The sequence below is a fragment of the Phragmites australis genome, chromosome 7, assembly GCF_958298935.1.
Source record: "Phragmites australis chromosome 7, lpPhrAust1.1, whole genome shotgun sequence".
Lineage (NCBI taxonomy): Eukaryota > Viridiplantae > Streptophyta > Magnoliopsida > Poales > Poaceae > Phragmites > Phragmites australis.
This window is the reverse complement of record NC_084927.1, coordinates 7850085-7866403: the sequence shown is the minus strand read 5'-3', so window position 1 is coordinate 7866403 and position 16319 is coordinate 7850085.

Below are 16319 nucleotides of genomic sequence, written 5' to 3'. Positions count from 1 at the left end.
CTTTCACACAGATTACAGGGAACCTCGTTAGAAAGGACAAAAAGGAATGGCACCCGAATGTGCGGTTCAACTTCATAACTATTCTTACTACCTCCAATCCCAAATATCAGTCCATCTAGCTTTTCTCACAATTGACTAAATATATTCCGATCAACAACACAAATGCACACACCTTAATAACGACAACAATTGAAGGGCAATAGGGTGTTTACACTTCATATCTTAATTCGTGTGCACAAAGTCCAAATAAACTTATATTTGGGACCGAAGGGAGTACATTGTTTTTTTAAACTATGTATGTTTTCAAGTTTCAAACATAGAAAACATTTTATTTTTTCGTTTCCTTACTGGGAGGTCATTTTGTTCCAACACAATATCTATGATATCCATATATAGAAGAATGGCTGTAAAATATTGATGAGACACTTTTAGGATTCAAGAGAAATATAAGGACAATCTACAAGCATTGCCAGACTAGCCTCCTACTTGGTATACCATGTCTACATCCAAAAAAGGGCTAATGGTAAGTATTGCTTGCCTCCTACTTGCTATACCATGTCTAAAATAAGAGAAATAATAGTTCTATAAAGTCATTCACGATATAAAACTCCCAGATGGTTATTCCAGTAATATCTTCAGATATGTAAATGTTGCTTAAGGGAGAATTTAATGCATACGCTACTACAGAAAGTGCTATTACTGCTGGTTCTAAAATCCCCTTCACTGCCGATTTTGGATCCGGCATTGGGTAACAGGCAGTGCTAGTCAGGAACTATCATTGCCGGCCCGGGGACTAGCAGTCAAAGTGATTAACACAATTGGTTCAAGGCTTGAGCCAGCTATGATGCCCTGGTATCACTGCCAGCTGGTGGTTTCGCCCAGCAGTGATGACCGTGGAATCATTGTCGGCTAAATCCTTAAGCCGACAATGTTTTCAATCTCCTCCCTCTCTCTCCTCTCTTCGTCTCTCTCCCTCTAAATACATGCATACAATGAGACACATATTTAATGTAATTCAATACTAAAGACACCTTCATAAATTCATAGTAATTCATATCCTTCATTAATATGCAAATAAAGCTACTTAATATGGCTTAATGATATATATGCTACGTAACCCCTGGTATGCTTCTTCCTTATCGCGTACTCTCTATTAGAAGGAATAGTGTCATTTGAAGGTCTCTCACGCATCGATGGCACAATCGGTTCATGAAACTCGCTGTTTGGGTTAATAATATGTTTGATGAATGTCATGTATTTCTGCTGGGATTATCACACTTGTGCGTTATTTGAAGTGCTGCGTTTGAAAAATCCAAAGAATTAGTCCTTGAACACGTATAGAAATTGAAAATAAGTCATCGGTATGTAATCTCATACCTCAACATCATTAAACCTGGCAGTGTCTCCGTCTCCGCTGAATGCGTGCTTGAAAGTAGAACATAGAACCTGCAAACATTGTTGCCGACTAGCTACCTCATACACTTCAAGAGGAAAGGATGCATCAGTGGATTGCATTGAACCATTTTATTTAGTAGGAAATGCAATACATCCCTGTGTACCGGAAAATCGGTTTTTACATCATACTACTTCCTCTATAGAAAGTACACAACACTCTTTTTACAGCATCTTGTGGTACATGAATATGAATACCAATTAAATTTAGATGCAATCAATGTGAAGATTAAATGATTGAGTTTACCTATTTAGCATATCGATGAGGTCTTAGTAAGTTATCTTATCTCTTTTTTGTGAGTCCAAGACAATAATCTTGCTCAAGTCTAGGTGCATTAAAAAGTGGATCCAATTAAAACTACAAAAATATATTACAACATACCAAATTAGTACTGGAATCGAGTTACCCATAAAAGTAGAATGCCCTAGGACGCAAACATGTACTAGAAGTTATAGGCTAAGAGTACGAATTTCTTGTGTTGGTGGTGAATCAAACACTTAGTAAGTAGTCCTCGGTAAAGTCTGGATTCATCCTATCATTTTTTTCATTGATAGGTCAAAGGATTTATGAATCCTACTTTATTATCTAATTCTTCTCTACATGTATCGATCTCAACTCTACGAAAGGGAGACGTTAGCCATGCAATTTCATGGTACAAGATCATATAACGTGAATTATATACATAAGTCATTTACAGAGCCCACGCTCTGACTATGGACACATCAAGGGCATCTTCCTAGTATAATTCATTCAAGCACTTGAACTTCATCTAGAAGTAGTCACCCCCGTTGATGACATATTTATCTCTCTATCTTATGGGGAACACATGTATATCCTGCCTGGACTACTCCAAGTACCACAGATGTAATAGAAGCATTTGAGTTGTACAGTTATTTTCTATATCTGGATTGACCAAAGGTTTTCCCAACTCAAACGACCATCTAACATCCAACTTTAGGATTTCTGATGCCACACCAAGCTGTGCTAGTTGTTCTGTTGATAATCCAGAAGTAGCTAGGAAGTCCTCAATGCTTGGAGCATCCTCAACAATTGGACCTGATTTGCACTTGGTCTCCTTTCTTGCTGATGTGTTCATAGCTAGTCGGTGGCTTCCTTGAAGCCACCCCCATCTGTTTTACTTTGGCTATATTAATGAAAAAATTTATGCTATCTTTAGGCACAACAGGATTCGGTGGAGTTGCTGGAGGATGAAAATGAGTCATTACACTGGAATCCACAATCTTTTTGGTTTGCATAGGATTAAGTGAATAGGCATGCTTAGGTTCCGCCAACTTCTTAGATAGCATCATCTTCTTAGATGATGTCATATTATTGGATGTTGTGGAACCTGATCATGTTTTTTGAGATGATACACGGTGGTCGTCTAGATATGTTGCAAGCACTTTTATCGATAGAGTAGATACACTGGATAAACCTAGAGCACATTTAGATAGAAATTGATAAGTTTTATGTTATGTTGTTTTTGGAGCCAAAATAGCTTTAAGTGTCCTAATTCACCCACCCTTAGTACATCACCGATCCCTACAGCAGTCATGGGTACGTTAGGAAAGAACAGTAGTGGCAACAAGAGCTAGATGAACTACAAGAGAGAGGTACCACACCTAAGACGGAGGGCTAGAGTGAACGATCAATGATATCGAGGTACCGAGCCCTCGCATAGATCATCGCCAATTTCGTTCCTTCTGGGGGAGAGGTAGCCTCAGGAATCTAGTGGTGGTACATACGTAGGGTAACTAAGGAGGGCCGGGTGAAGGAGTGGTGACCTCGTCATTCTTGATTATCATGTACTCCTCGGGCTCAGCGCTGGTAGGGCCTTCTTCCAAATTTGTTCCAGATTTCCGACCCAGTGAAGTCCATCTAGAACCTTTGGAGACAAGCTTCGGAGGTGGTCCTTGAACCTTCGGGTCATTAGCCACTGCTGGCTTCGGAGGCAATCTGATTTAAGCCTAGCAATAGCGTGTCAGAGGTGAAGCCAAAGCCTAGGCAGGAGAGGTGGTCCTCGACCCCCTTGGCCCTTAGCCACTGCCCAGCTCTGGAGGTAATCCGCCCGGAGTCTAGCGACACCGTGTCAGAGGCAAAGCCGAAGGCTAGACGGGAGAGGTGGTCTTTGAGTCCCTCGGCCCTTAGCTGCTGCCCAGCTTCAGAGGTAATCCGCCTGGAGCCTAGCGACAAAGTGTCAGAGGTGAAGCTGACGGCCAGACAGGATAGGTGGTCCTCGACCCCCTTGGGCCTTAGCCGCTGCCCAGCTCTGAAGGTAATCCGTCCAGAGCCTGGCAACAGCGTGTCAGAGGCAAAGCCGAAGGCCAGGTGGGAGAGGTGGTCCTCGACCCCCTCAGTCCTTAGCTGCTGCCTGGCTCTTGCAATAACTAGTTGGGAATACCATACTATTTCTTGTGCCTCATAGAGTGGGCTTTTTTCTTAATGTTAACATGATCTTCATAAATGACGCATGAATCGTGTCTTTAGATGAGACCGCAGGGTAATGACTTTACATGTTTACCATATGTGTTTGAGTCATGCGGGACATACCTCTTCCTACAGGGAGGGGGACTTATACCCCTTTGGTCTATTGGTTGTGCCTGTCAGGGGCTAGTGGGCTTCGCACCCCTCTGGTATGGAGGCGCTTGCCTTCAGGATGCCGAGAGATTTTGTCCAATAGGTTTTTTTGAACCTCTCTGTCTGGCGATGGTTTTTGGAAGACATTCCCGCTTGCAGGTGTTTTTGGAACTCTCCGTCTTGTGGAGGTTTGGTAAGACTCTCCATCTTGTGGAGGTTTTGGGAGTCTCTCTGTTTTGGCGGAGGTTTTTCAAGACTATTTGGCGAAGGTTTTTGTAAGACGCTACAGGAGTAACCTGCCCAGAGCCTGGCGACGGCGTGTGTCGAAGGCGAAGCCGAACGCTAGTCGAGAGAGGTGATCCTCAACCCCCTCGGCCCTTAGCCGTTGCTTGGCTCCGGAGGTAATCTGCTCGAAGCCTGATGACGATGTCTGTCAGAAGTGAAGCCAAAGGTTAGCCGGGAGAGGTAGTCCTCGACCCCCTCGTCCCTTAGCTGTTGCCCGGCTCTGAAGGTAATCCTCCCGGATCCTGGTGATGGCGTTCTTGAGTCAGTCCTCATCGCTGGGATATTACACCGTCGGTAGCAGAGTTGGTGGCGATGGTGGGTGGTCGGAGGGCCAGGGATCTTCCCGGGAATTTACCCTAGGCTTCCGACACCTATGTCGTCCTTCGCCAGTTCCCTCTGTGGCCAGGTATCCTATTTTTCTTTTGAAGTACTCCTCACAGAAGGTTATGAGGGTTCGGCAGTCGAGGTTATGAGGGTTCGGCAGTCGTTGGTGTTGTGAACACGCCTGATCCGTGAAGGATACACCTGTATGCCTCCGGGGGTACCAGAGCTTGTGGTCGACGTTGAGGTCGTTGTCGGGGGCTATGTGCCCTGGAGCCTGTGGTTACTCCAGGGCCTCCATTTCTTTGGGGAGACCGTCGGGGTCATCTTGAGAACCGATTTTTGAAGCCAGGGTGGCTCCGACTGCGCCTCCTTGGATGAGGTGGACTTGGGGTTCCCCGCGTGTGGTTGGCATCATGAGGGCTATGTTGGAGGTAATGGTGGGGTCTGCATACTCCGGAGCATTGTGCCTCTTCGGAACCTTCTTTCACTTGGGGACCCGAGGAGGACGCTGGGTGGATAGATTCTCCGAAGGTGTTGGCTTGCCCGGGGCATCCCAGGTGCTGTCAAAGGAGATACCTTGGGACCAAGTCCACGCGGGAACACACCGAGGTTCAACCCCCCAGAACCACTGGAAGGCGATCTGCTTGGCTGCAACCTTGGCCACGACCTCTTCTTGTGCAGCGAGGTCTTTGCTATGTAGAGGCTATAAGGGCTCCATGCCATCTGGAGTTTTCGTATTGACCCAAGGTTCTGGGTCGATTAAGGCCGGAGGAACACCGTCCCATATGGCAGCGGGGCTGGAGGGTATACCTGATGTGCACGGCTGAGACAGCCACGCATATGGTTGCATGGTTGTAACGATGGATATAGCGGCTAGCGCGTTGGTGGTTTTTCTAGTGGATTCCTACATCTCTTTGGCACTTCTGTGTTCGTATCCCCACGGATGGTGCCACTGTTGGAGCAAGAGTTCGTCTTGTTTCAGCAAGTACGGTGAGAGTTTCTTCTAAGGAGGGGACTCAAGCTTGGAGACCAAGTTGAGAGGAAGGAACACCACAAATATATTGATAGTAAAAATATGGACTGAGCTAGGACGGGCATCACAGGAAGGCTTTTTGATTATGCTCCTCCGTGCTGTGTCGAGCGGGCTCTTTCTAACCTCCCTTTTCTAGGTGACCACAACCCCTTATTTATAAGGTAATACGTAGCTTAGTGCATAAGTCATCATGATGTACAAATATCTAGGACCCGACCGAATTACTGGACCTTATCCTGAATAACTACCTTTTACCCTATATAGAAGATAAATATCTACCGTGGTAACTATTTTGGTGCCGCCCCTGAAGAGGTGAGCCAGTTGCCAATTACAGCCCGACGCCACTCTGTTGAGGGTGTCAGGATGACTTGCATTGTGTTGCGGTGCTAGGATAAGCTCCACTTGCACCGGCATTAATTTCCCGTCACCTTGCGTCAGGTCGTCTACAAAGGGGGTGTTGTTTCTTCCCAGATATTATCTCTAGAGACCGATCGCGCCCTTAGGCTTCAGGAGGCCGCATGGGCACCAGAGGGGCGGCCCGAAGGGATCCGCAGCCTCCGGGTGTAAGGCTTCCTGTTGAGTTTGGAGGCCGAAGGCTTTGGGGTACTTGTTGTAGCTTCGAGTCTTCGGAAGGCCACATACGAGCCGGAGAGGTGGCCCGAAGGGGTTCGCAGCGTCTGGGGATAGGGCTTCCTGCTGAGTCCGGAGGCCGAAGGCTCTGGAGGGACCTTTGATAGCGATCATCAACCATTATCCTAAGGTTGGTATATTTTCCCCCAACACCGGTGTATTCTCCGCTGCACATCACTTCATCACCGGACCATCCGATGTGTTATCCTCAGCCAGCCGAGCCAATGCAACCCTCTCTAGAAAATATGCTCTGGTGTACAAATCTTCAGAGTATCAGACCTTCGAGTGAGGTCACTGCATTCTCTCCTTTATCAACAATGCTCCGATGCATTCCTCCGGTGTATTCAAATCAATTACCAGACTATCATGTGGGGTCTTTTGCTTCTTTTTCATCTTTGCACTATCCATTGTCTGGTGTATTGTCCGGTGTTGCCTTGCTTCATCAATGGACTATCTGGTGAGGCTTTCATGCCTCTCTCTCCGTTTGATAGAGATGCTCCGGTGAGTGGAAATATCTGGAGCATCGGATTATCCGGTGTAGTCATTTCTCATGTGACTTTTTCCAATTCAACCAAACTTTGTCCCGGCTTCAGTGACTTCTTCATGTATTGCATCCATGAGACCTACTAACATATATTCTTGATAAAATGTTAGTCCCAATGACTATGTTGTCATTAATCACCAAAATCACAATCATGACCTAATTGGGCCATTTTCGCTACAATCTCCCCCTTTTGGTGATTGATGACAACACAACCAAAGAAAGTGGCAAATAACAAATTATTCCAAATGTAAAGATCATAAATGAGCACAAAGTCTTACCATATTTCTTGGATGCATTTTCTTACCACTTAGTCCCCATTTGTTGTGGCTCCCCCTTTCTCCATTGCCACTATTTCCCTTGATTTGACCTAAGAAAGAGGTTCTCTCCCTTTATTAACCTTCATGTATCTTGCACTCGCTACAATCTCCTCACATTGTTCATCTTGCATTCCCTACTTTGGTCATCAAACTTCTCCCCCTTTGTCAACAATCTTCCAAAAAGGACTATATGCACATGTTGAACTTAAAAGGAAAAACATTAAAGCACATGGGAGAGAGTTTCACAAATCATGATCCAATTAAGAATAATACCAATTGTAATGATACCAATTGTAGGAATCTCATTACAAAATAATAATACCAATTGAAAGGGATAAAAGCACATGGATCATAATTCATTAAAATCACATAATATAGTCTAAACCTCCCCTATATGTGTGCATACATATAATGAGAAGAAAATATATGCACAACTAGACAATATGTTAAGATAGGAAGTTTAAGCTATATTATGCATGGAGATGGCTTAAATGAATAAGTATTTGAAAATGATACCAATTGAAGCTTTTGAGCATTGCATACCTCTGAGGACATGTTGATTGCTCCATAAGACTACAAAAGATGCAACTTGAAACACATATTAGTCTCAAAATCACAACCTATAGGATCTACTCCCCCTAAATATGTGCATACAAGTGTTGGATACTTGTGAGATATATGCACTTATTATTGATAACATTGGGGACTTATCCTATAGATTAGATCATGGCACATAGAAGATATCAATTGAAAAACTAGTTCCATGTAAGGGACCTACAACTAATAAACCATGTAGGTTGCTCATGGATAAGAGATAAATACAAGCAACCTACCATATGAGACTTACACTAGGCATTGCAATAAATTGAAATAACCACATGCAATCCTAGACAAAGCAAATGACCTAGAAGCAAAATAAAATACATGAACAAGAATCTAGCTACACTTACCTATTTTACATTTGGATGGGAATTTGGGTATGTGATGATCATAGTATTCATCAATGCGCTCATCTTGTACACTTGGCTTCTTTGCTTGAATCTTCACTTCATCTTGTAAGCCAAGCCTCCAAATCCCTATAGCCGCCTCAGGCTTCAAGTCTTCTTTGGAATCCAAACCGAATGGGGCCCTTCATGTTGGTGATGACTTCCTTGGGCACCCAAATGGATTGGTTCCACCTCCAATCCTTCTTCCCAACCATGTGTGCAACCACCTTACCATTTTCCTTCTTCTTGAGCTTGTAGTGGTTGCTCTTTATCTTGTTCTTGTAGATGGGCTTGGTGTAGAGGTTGGAGGTCTTGTTGGAGAGGTTTTCCATCTTCTTCTTTTTCTTGGTCTCCTTCTTCACTTGCTTGCATTGGAAGGGCTTGTAGCCTTTTTTATGGCATTTGAAGCATGTCACGGTTGACCCCTTCTCAAGCTTCTTCACCATGAAATCACAGCTATCTTGAGGAGGTTGGACATCTCCTTTGCCCTTCAATCTCGCTAACTCCTCCTTGAGCTTCTCCACTTCTTGCTTCAGCTTATCATTCTCTTGTGCAATGAGTTCATTAGATTGTTCTATAATAAAATTCTCAACACAAATCTCATTGCGAAGGGGTGAGCTAGACAAAGCATATAAATCATCACAAGAAGTGGAAGCATATACCTTAGTATTGTAATTAAAAAGAGAGTTAGATTGCTTCGAAAGGACCTTAGTTTGAGATTCAATGCACTCAAATTTATCTGTAAGCTCTTCATGCTCCTTGTTTAGCAAATCGAATTTGCACAACAATTGTTCATAATTAGAAACAAAGGTAGCATAAATGTTATTAAGTGCATTGAATTTTTTAAGCTCTTTTGATTGTTTCTTAAGGGCCCTACGTTGCTCATTGATGAAATGGAGGAGTTCATCATAGGAGGGAGAATCCTCATAGGATTAATCATCACTTACATCGCTATCCATACCTTTGGCCATAAGGCACTTGTGAGATGGCTTGCGAGACAACTTGTGTGATGATGCTCTTGAGGAAGAGCTTTTCTTATATGGGAGGATGATGAAGCTTTCATCACTTGAGCTTGATTCTTCATCGTCTCTCACCCATATTCCTATGAATGAAAATACCTTCGCTCTTTCTCTTGTCTCCCTCTTATTCTTGGTTCTTTTCTTATCCTTCTTGATATGATCAATTATTTTGACCAAGTCCTTCATGGAGATTGGGTGATCAATCTTGGCATTGATCTTCTTGATGTCCTTCTCCAGTTGTGAGATGAACTCGATGACATCAAGATCCATCTCTTCATCGCTTGAGGTGCTTTGCTCATCTTCTTCATAACTCTCTTCATCATCTTCACCATCTTCACTTAAGCTTGACTCTTACTCTTGTCTCCTCATCCTTTCCTTCAAGTGTTGATATTGAGCTTGCTTGCTTGTGAGGGCATGGTTCTTGGTGTCAGATAAGGAAAAAGCTTCCACCCCAATGTTCATTGTTGTCTGATGGGCGGTGACCTTACCGAGCACTTAACTTGGAGTCATCTTCTTGTTGTCATTGTTGTCATAGATGATGGAGACGATCAACTTGCACTTTGGAAAAGGAGCTTGAAGTATTCTTCTCACCACTTGATCATCTTCAATTGGCATCAAACCTAACCCATTGATCTCACTGACAAGAATATTCAAACGTGAGTACATGTCATTAGCACTTTCATGGGGTGGCTGCTTGATGCCATTAAGCTTAGTAACAAGCACATGATATTTCTCATTGTGCACATCCTTTGTGCCTACATCTATTTCAATGAGACTATTCCAAATATCATATGCATTGGTGAGAGAATAAACACAATTGAATGTATCAACAAATATAGATGATAAAAGGGTACTCTTTGCCAATGCATTTAATTACCTCTCCTTGTTGGTGATGTGAGGTTTTATCCCTTCCTCGGTCACTCTACAAACATCCAAGCCTCTAGCTTGCAAATAACAAAACATTAGAATTTTTCAAAGTGGGAAATTTGTGCCATCGAAAAGTTGAGCACTATGAGAATCCATCCCAACCTTGGACGTCACAATTCTCGGATTTTAAGCCTATCAAGAGCACAAGGCTCTGATACCAATTGTAGGGATTAGTGATGTCCTAAGAGAGAGTGAATTAGGACACTTAAAGCTATTTCAGTTCCAAAAACAACACAATATAAACCTATATCAATTTATATCTAAATGTACTTTAGGTTTATCTAGTGTGTCTACTCTACTGATCAAAGCGCTTACAACCTATCTAAGAAGGTAAATTGTAAGTAAGTAAATGCAGAAATGTATATAAGGTAGAGAGAGCAAACTCGGCACAAGGATTTTTCCCATGGTATCGATGGCATGAATGCCACCCCTAGTCCATGTTGGAGCTCCACAAAGGATATGCTCCTGGTCGGCACCCGGTCACAGCATTTGAGCCATAGAGTCACAAAGATAAGGTCTCCATCCGGATGAGCCACCAAGCCACCAAGGCAAGGTCTCACCACTAGCCTCTCTTCCGGATCCTCGCCGCCATGATCACGTCGAAGCTTGAGCCACAAAGGCCAGGGTCTCCGCGTCAATTGCCTTGCTGCCACTCCACACCAAGTCGAAGGGTCAACAAGTTTGTCGGTGAGTCACGAAGACTCCAAGGTGCTAACGTACCAAGAGGTACATTGTTGGATCACTCCTTGATCCACTCTCTAGGAAGCAATCACCTAGCAACTCATTCTCTAGGCCTATAAACATTAATCACTCGCTAATCTTGTGCTTAATTGCCTTAGATGATCACTTTAAGCACTTTGATGGTATGGATATCTTCTCAGGTGTATATGAACTTCTCTGGACTCCAGCACACTCAAATGACTGAATGGAGGGGTATTTATAGCCTCAAACTCGTGCACTAACCATTAACCTAACGGCTCTAAAAAGCTGTTAACACCGGATGATCTAGTGAGAATAGAAGCATAAAAACTGGATCATCCGGTGACTACACTCTTACAAACTAGCCGTTGGAACCCCACTTAAACCTATGTGAACACCAGATACTCCGATGTATACTCCATCTTCATCACTGGACTTTCTGGTGAGTATACCTTAGCCATCCGAGCCAACATCTTCTCTGTGTAAATTGCTCTGGCGTATTCTCTGGTGCACATCACTTCATCACCGGACCATCCAGTGCGTTATCCTCAGCCAGCCGAGCCAATGCAACCCTCTCTAGAAAATATGCTCCGATGTACAAATCTACAGAGCATCAGACCTTCCGGTGAGGTCACTGCATTCTCCCCTTTGTCAACAATGCTCCGGTGCATTCCTCAGGTGTATTCAAATCAATTACCGGACTATCCGATGGGGTCTTCTGCTTCTTTTTCATCATTGCACTGTTCATGTCTGGTGTATTGTCCGATGTTGCCTTGCTTCATCACCGGACTATCCAGTGAGGCTTTCATACCTCTGTCCCCCTTTGACAAAGATGCTCCATTGAGTGCAAATATCTGGAGCACCGGACCATCTGGTGTAGTCATCTCTTAAAAAATATAATTGGAGCTTCCTATATATCTTAATTTCATTGATAAATATTTTAAATCATTAAAATTGAAAATAAATGTGCTCATAACTATAGGTAATTCATTAAAAATAAATATTAGTAATACATAGCAATAGTGCTAGCTTGTGCTATTGTTATTTCCTTATTAAAAATCAAAAATGAATATGCTTAATAATAAAGATATCTTCCACCATAAACTACAAATTAAAGCTTCCATAACAAAAGTGATGTATAGTTGCATCTAAAACAAATTCATACATAGTAAATAATACAATTTAGCTACTTTGTCTTAACAATTCCTTGAAGAACCACGTGGCGCTCCTCCTTGTTAGCCTGGTCCAGGTCCATTACAAAGAAGAGTTCCATAACATCATTCGCAAGTATGAATGGTTCTTCTCCATATCCAACAAGTTTTTGGTCCATTGTAGTCATACCGTACTTGTCAATCTTCACACCCACTGGGAGTCTGACCCATTGGCACTGGAAAAGAGGAACCTTTAACACTCCATAGTCGAACTCCCAGATCTCCTCTACTAATTCGTAATAGGTCTCCCTATTTTCATTCCAGTAGTATGCATTTATACGGACACCGCTATTTTGGTTGACACCCTTATTATCCTAAGCTCTCGTATAAAATTTATAGCCATTTATATCATATCCTTGGAATGTGAGGATTGTAGTTGATGGTCCATGAGCTAATACAGTCAACTGAGCACACTCTATCTGCTTATACATCACCTATCTACATAACCAGGGGCCAAAATGACCTAGGTGCTCTCACACGATCCAAATATCGGACTTCCTTAGGTTTCTGGTGCGTAGCATCTTCTAGTGTTCTTCGACATATGAGTCCACTACAACTGATTGTTGCAAAATTACGAAATGTGCTTATGTGAATGAAACAAGGTTGTTAGTGTGGAATGAGTTTGCACCTATCCTCCCTTTCCCCTATAGCCTCCCCTCGTGACAAGATACAGGCACACCAATCGATTTGAGATTCATGTAGTCGATGTAGAAATCAATGACCTCCTTAGTTCCCTATCCCTCTGCCACGCAGCCTTCCGGTCAATTTCAATTACAAACATATTTCTTTAGAACTCCCAAGAACCTCTGGAAAGGGTACATCTAATGCAGAAACACAGGGTCAAGAATCCATATCTCTTTCGCAATGTAAATAATGGGATGCACCGTGATATCAAAAAATAGGAGGTTATCGAGTCCGAACATTCCCATCAAAAGCTCTCCTGTTGTTGCAGTATGGGTGATCCTTGCGAAGGAATTTACGATGACCTAGGTACACCATTTTTCGGCTATTCTTTAGCCACACGCTCTCCATTTCATCCAAACAATGCATTCATGCACAGTAGCCTTTGACAGTCTGGCCCGATAGGTTGCCAAGGGCTGGCCAATCCTAGATTGTTATGAATAGCATTGCACGTAGGGTGAATTTCTCTCATTTATATGCATCCCATACCTGCACAACATCGTTCCATAGCATTATAAGATCTTCCATTAATGGTTTCAGGTAGACATCGATATCGTTGCCAGGTTGTCTCAGCCCAGGTATCAGCACCGGCATCATAATGTACTTCTGCTTTATAGACAACTAAGAAGGAAGGCTGTAGATACATAGAGTCACAGGCCAACTGTTATGACTACTGTTCATGTTGTCGAATGGATTCATCCCATCTGTACTCAATCCAAATCTTATATTCCTCACATCTTCTGCAAATGGCTCTTTGTATTTCCTATCGATGTTTCTCCACTACGTAGAATCAGTGGGGTGTCTTAGCATTCCATCATCCTTGCGCTCCTCATCATGCCACCGCATCAATTCAGCATGCCTTTTGTTCAAAAACAAACACTCCAAATGGGGGACTATAGAAAAGACCATGTCACTTTGATGGGAGGCCTTTTATTCTTTCCTTCACCATCGATATCATCATGGTCATGCTTGTACCGTGATGCACCACAGATGAGACACACTTCCAAGTCTGCATGCTCTCTGTGATAGAACATGCAAACGTTTGGACATGCATGTACTTTTTGCACTTTCATCCCCAATGGGCACACAACCTACTTGGCCAAGTACATGTTTGCTGGCAACACATTTCCCTTTGAAAGCAATTTCTGCAAGAACACTAACAACTCTGTGCAGCTTGTATCACACCATCCATTGCTTTCCTTCAATTGTAGTTGTGAAAGCATGGCATCCAACTTTGTGTGCTACTTCTCGTAACCCGGGAATAACGGTGTTTTAGAGTCCTCTACCATACACTAGAACTTTTGAAACTCTCTTTCATTGGTGACGCTCCCCTCCCCATCGTGCAACATCTCCTCTAGATCATCAACGTCGACATCAACGTCGGCCAACATCTCCTCTAGATCATCATCGCCAACATATCTCCGGCAGGCTGCATATCAGTGTATTCATCTGCCAACATATCGATGCACAAGTCTTCATCTTATCTGCTAATGTATTGCCCTTCCTGTACAATCTCAGCTTCACCGTGCTCAGTTCAATGAGTATAGCCAGGCATAAGGCCCCTTGACATCAAGTGGGAATGTATCTGCTGGGTGGTGGAAAACTGCTTCTTGTTCTCACAATCGACCCATGGACAACACATCTATTGAGACTATGTATTTGACTTGTGCGCCATGGCTTTTACCAGGAAACAATCCACGCCGTTCTTGTACTCAGTGCTCACACATCTCGCATCGTACATCCATCTTCTATCCATCCACAATTATACCAATATTGTAAATCCAAATTCATAAATTCTAGAAGATTTTGTGATCAACAAAAATTAATTACCTCATCATCTCCTACCGGCAATTGGCATGGGTTAGAGGAGCCGCCTTTTTCATGCTTTCGCATCCACTTCCGATGAGTATTTGTTGGCCCCATCCTTAGAAATTTTCTTTATTATTCAACCCCTTATGTATGACTCATTAAGGAAACATGAAAAATAAATATGCTCATACATAAAGTTTCTATATTGGAGCTTGCTAATTAAATAAAATATCAAAAATACAATTGGATCTTGCTACATACTTAAATATCATGGACAAATTTTCTAATTCATGAAAAACCAAAATGAGGGATAAAGTCAACTTTGGTTTTTAAAGTAACATTTTGAGTTAAAATGCTAAATATAGGATTTAACTTGGGGATTTCAACTTACTTGAGCTCAAGAGGCTCCTAGAAGCTTGCTTGCTGTTTGGGAAAAGTCTAGGGTTCACTTGCCCAAAAAATAAAGAAAAGGAAAATGAGAAAATGGAGAGGAAAGAAGGGATTTTGCTAGAGAGAGCTCATCTAGACCTTCTTCTTGACCAAAAATGAGGTTGAGTGGTGGGGGAATCAAAGGGGGAGAAGGAATGAAGTGGATGCTTCCATGTGAGTGTTTGTGAGGGGGAGAGAAAGTTCTGATTGAAATGTTTGTTAGCTCGAGGTTGGAGAAGGTGGGGAAGAGGGGCATCACTACCAGCTCATTCAACCAACCGACAGTGATGTTATGCTATCACTACCGGTTGGTAGATTAAGCCGGCAGTGATGAGGGAGCAAGGCATCACTGCCAACTCAATCCATCGATTAGCAGTGATGACGCTTATCACTGTCAGTTCATAAGCCATGATGGTTGATTCTTCTTGCGCGGCTTACGAACCAATAGTGATGCCACATCACTACCGTCCCATTAGGAACCGGCATTGATGGGCCGACATATAAGCCTGGTTTTGTACTAGTGTAAGCTAAACCCAAGTCCTGGCCTACCATTCATATCCAATCACTGTTACCTGACAAAAACAAGAGACATACATATAGGTCGATGAGGAAGCAAAAATAGCTTGCCAGTTGACATACACAACTTGTATAATCAAACCTTTTTTCTCAATCAAGAGAAACCCTAATCCTTGGCACAATCACTGTATGTGAGCCAGGAATGACCAATGCAGGATAGGTTTGCACCCTTGCAATTCAATCCCCTCACAATGGAGATACAAGTACTAAACATGCCACTATCTAATGTGCACAAATCTGTAGTGTGGCTACCATGCTCATTCATCACATGGTTACCATGCTCATTCATCACATTAAACTGTATAAGCAAGGTTCTTGGCACTTAGGATGGCCCTTAGCACAACAAGCCCTTCAGGGGTGACCAGCGCTCGATCCGATCTAGGACTTGTGGCCTCATGGTCGTCATCCCTCGGTCTCCCATACCTTCGACACTGCGCAAGTACAATTTTGACTCCCACCCCAACAATATGATCAATCGGGTAGAACAAAACTTGTACGCTACATAGAAACAAATTACAGATCCTACAAGCTACTTGATTCTGAAGGTAATCTAAGATTGGGTCCATCCAGGTTGTACCCGAATCGAGTAGGGCGACCACATGATGGCCACTCGAGGTTGACGGCACAGAAGGAGGATTTGCCTCTAAAGGTGTTGCCTCTGGTGCTTCGTTTCCAAGTGAAGAATCCCTTCCACGTTGGCCCAAGACCACAGTGGGTGTTCATGTGAATCTTTTTTCAAAGACTCTGACCGGGACAGGTGTGAGAGAAGAGATTAGACGGGCCAGCTCATCGGCTAGGAAGTTGTCCTTGCAAGAGATG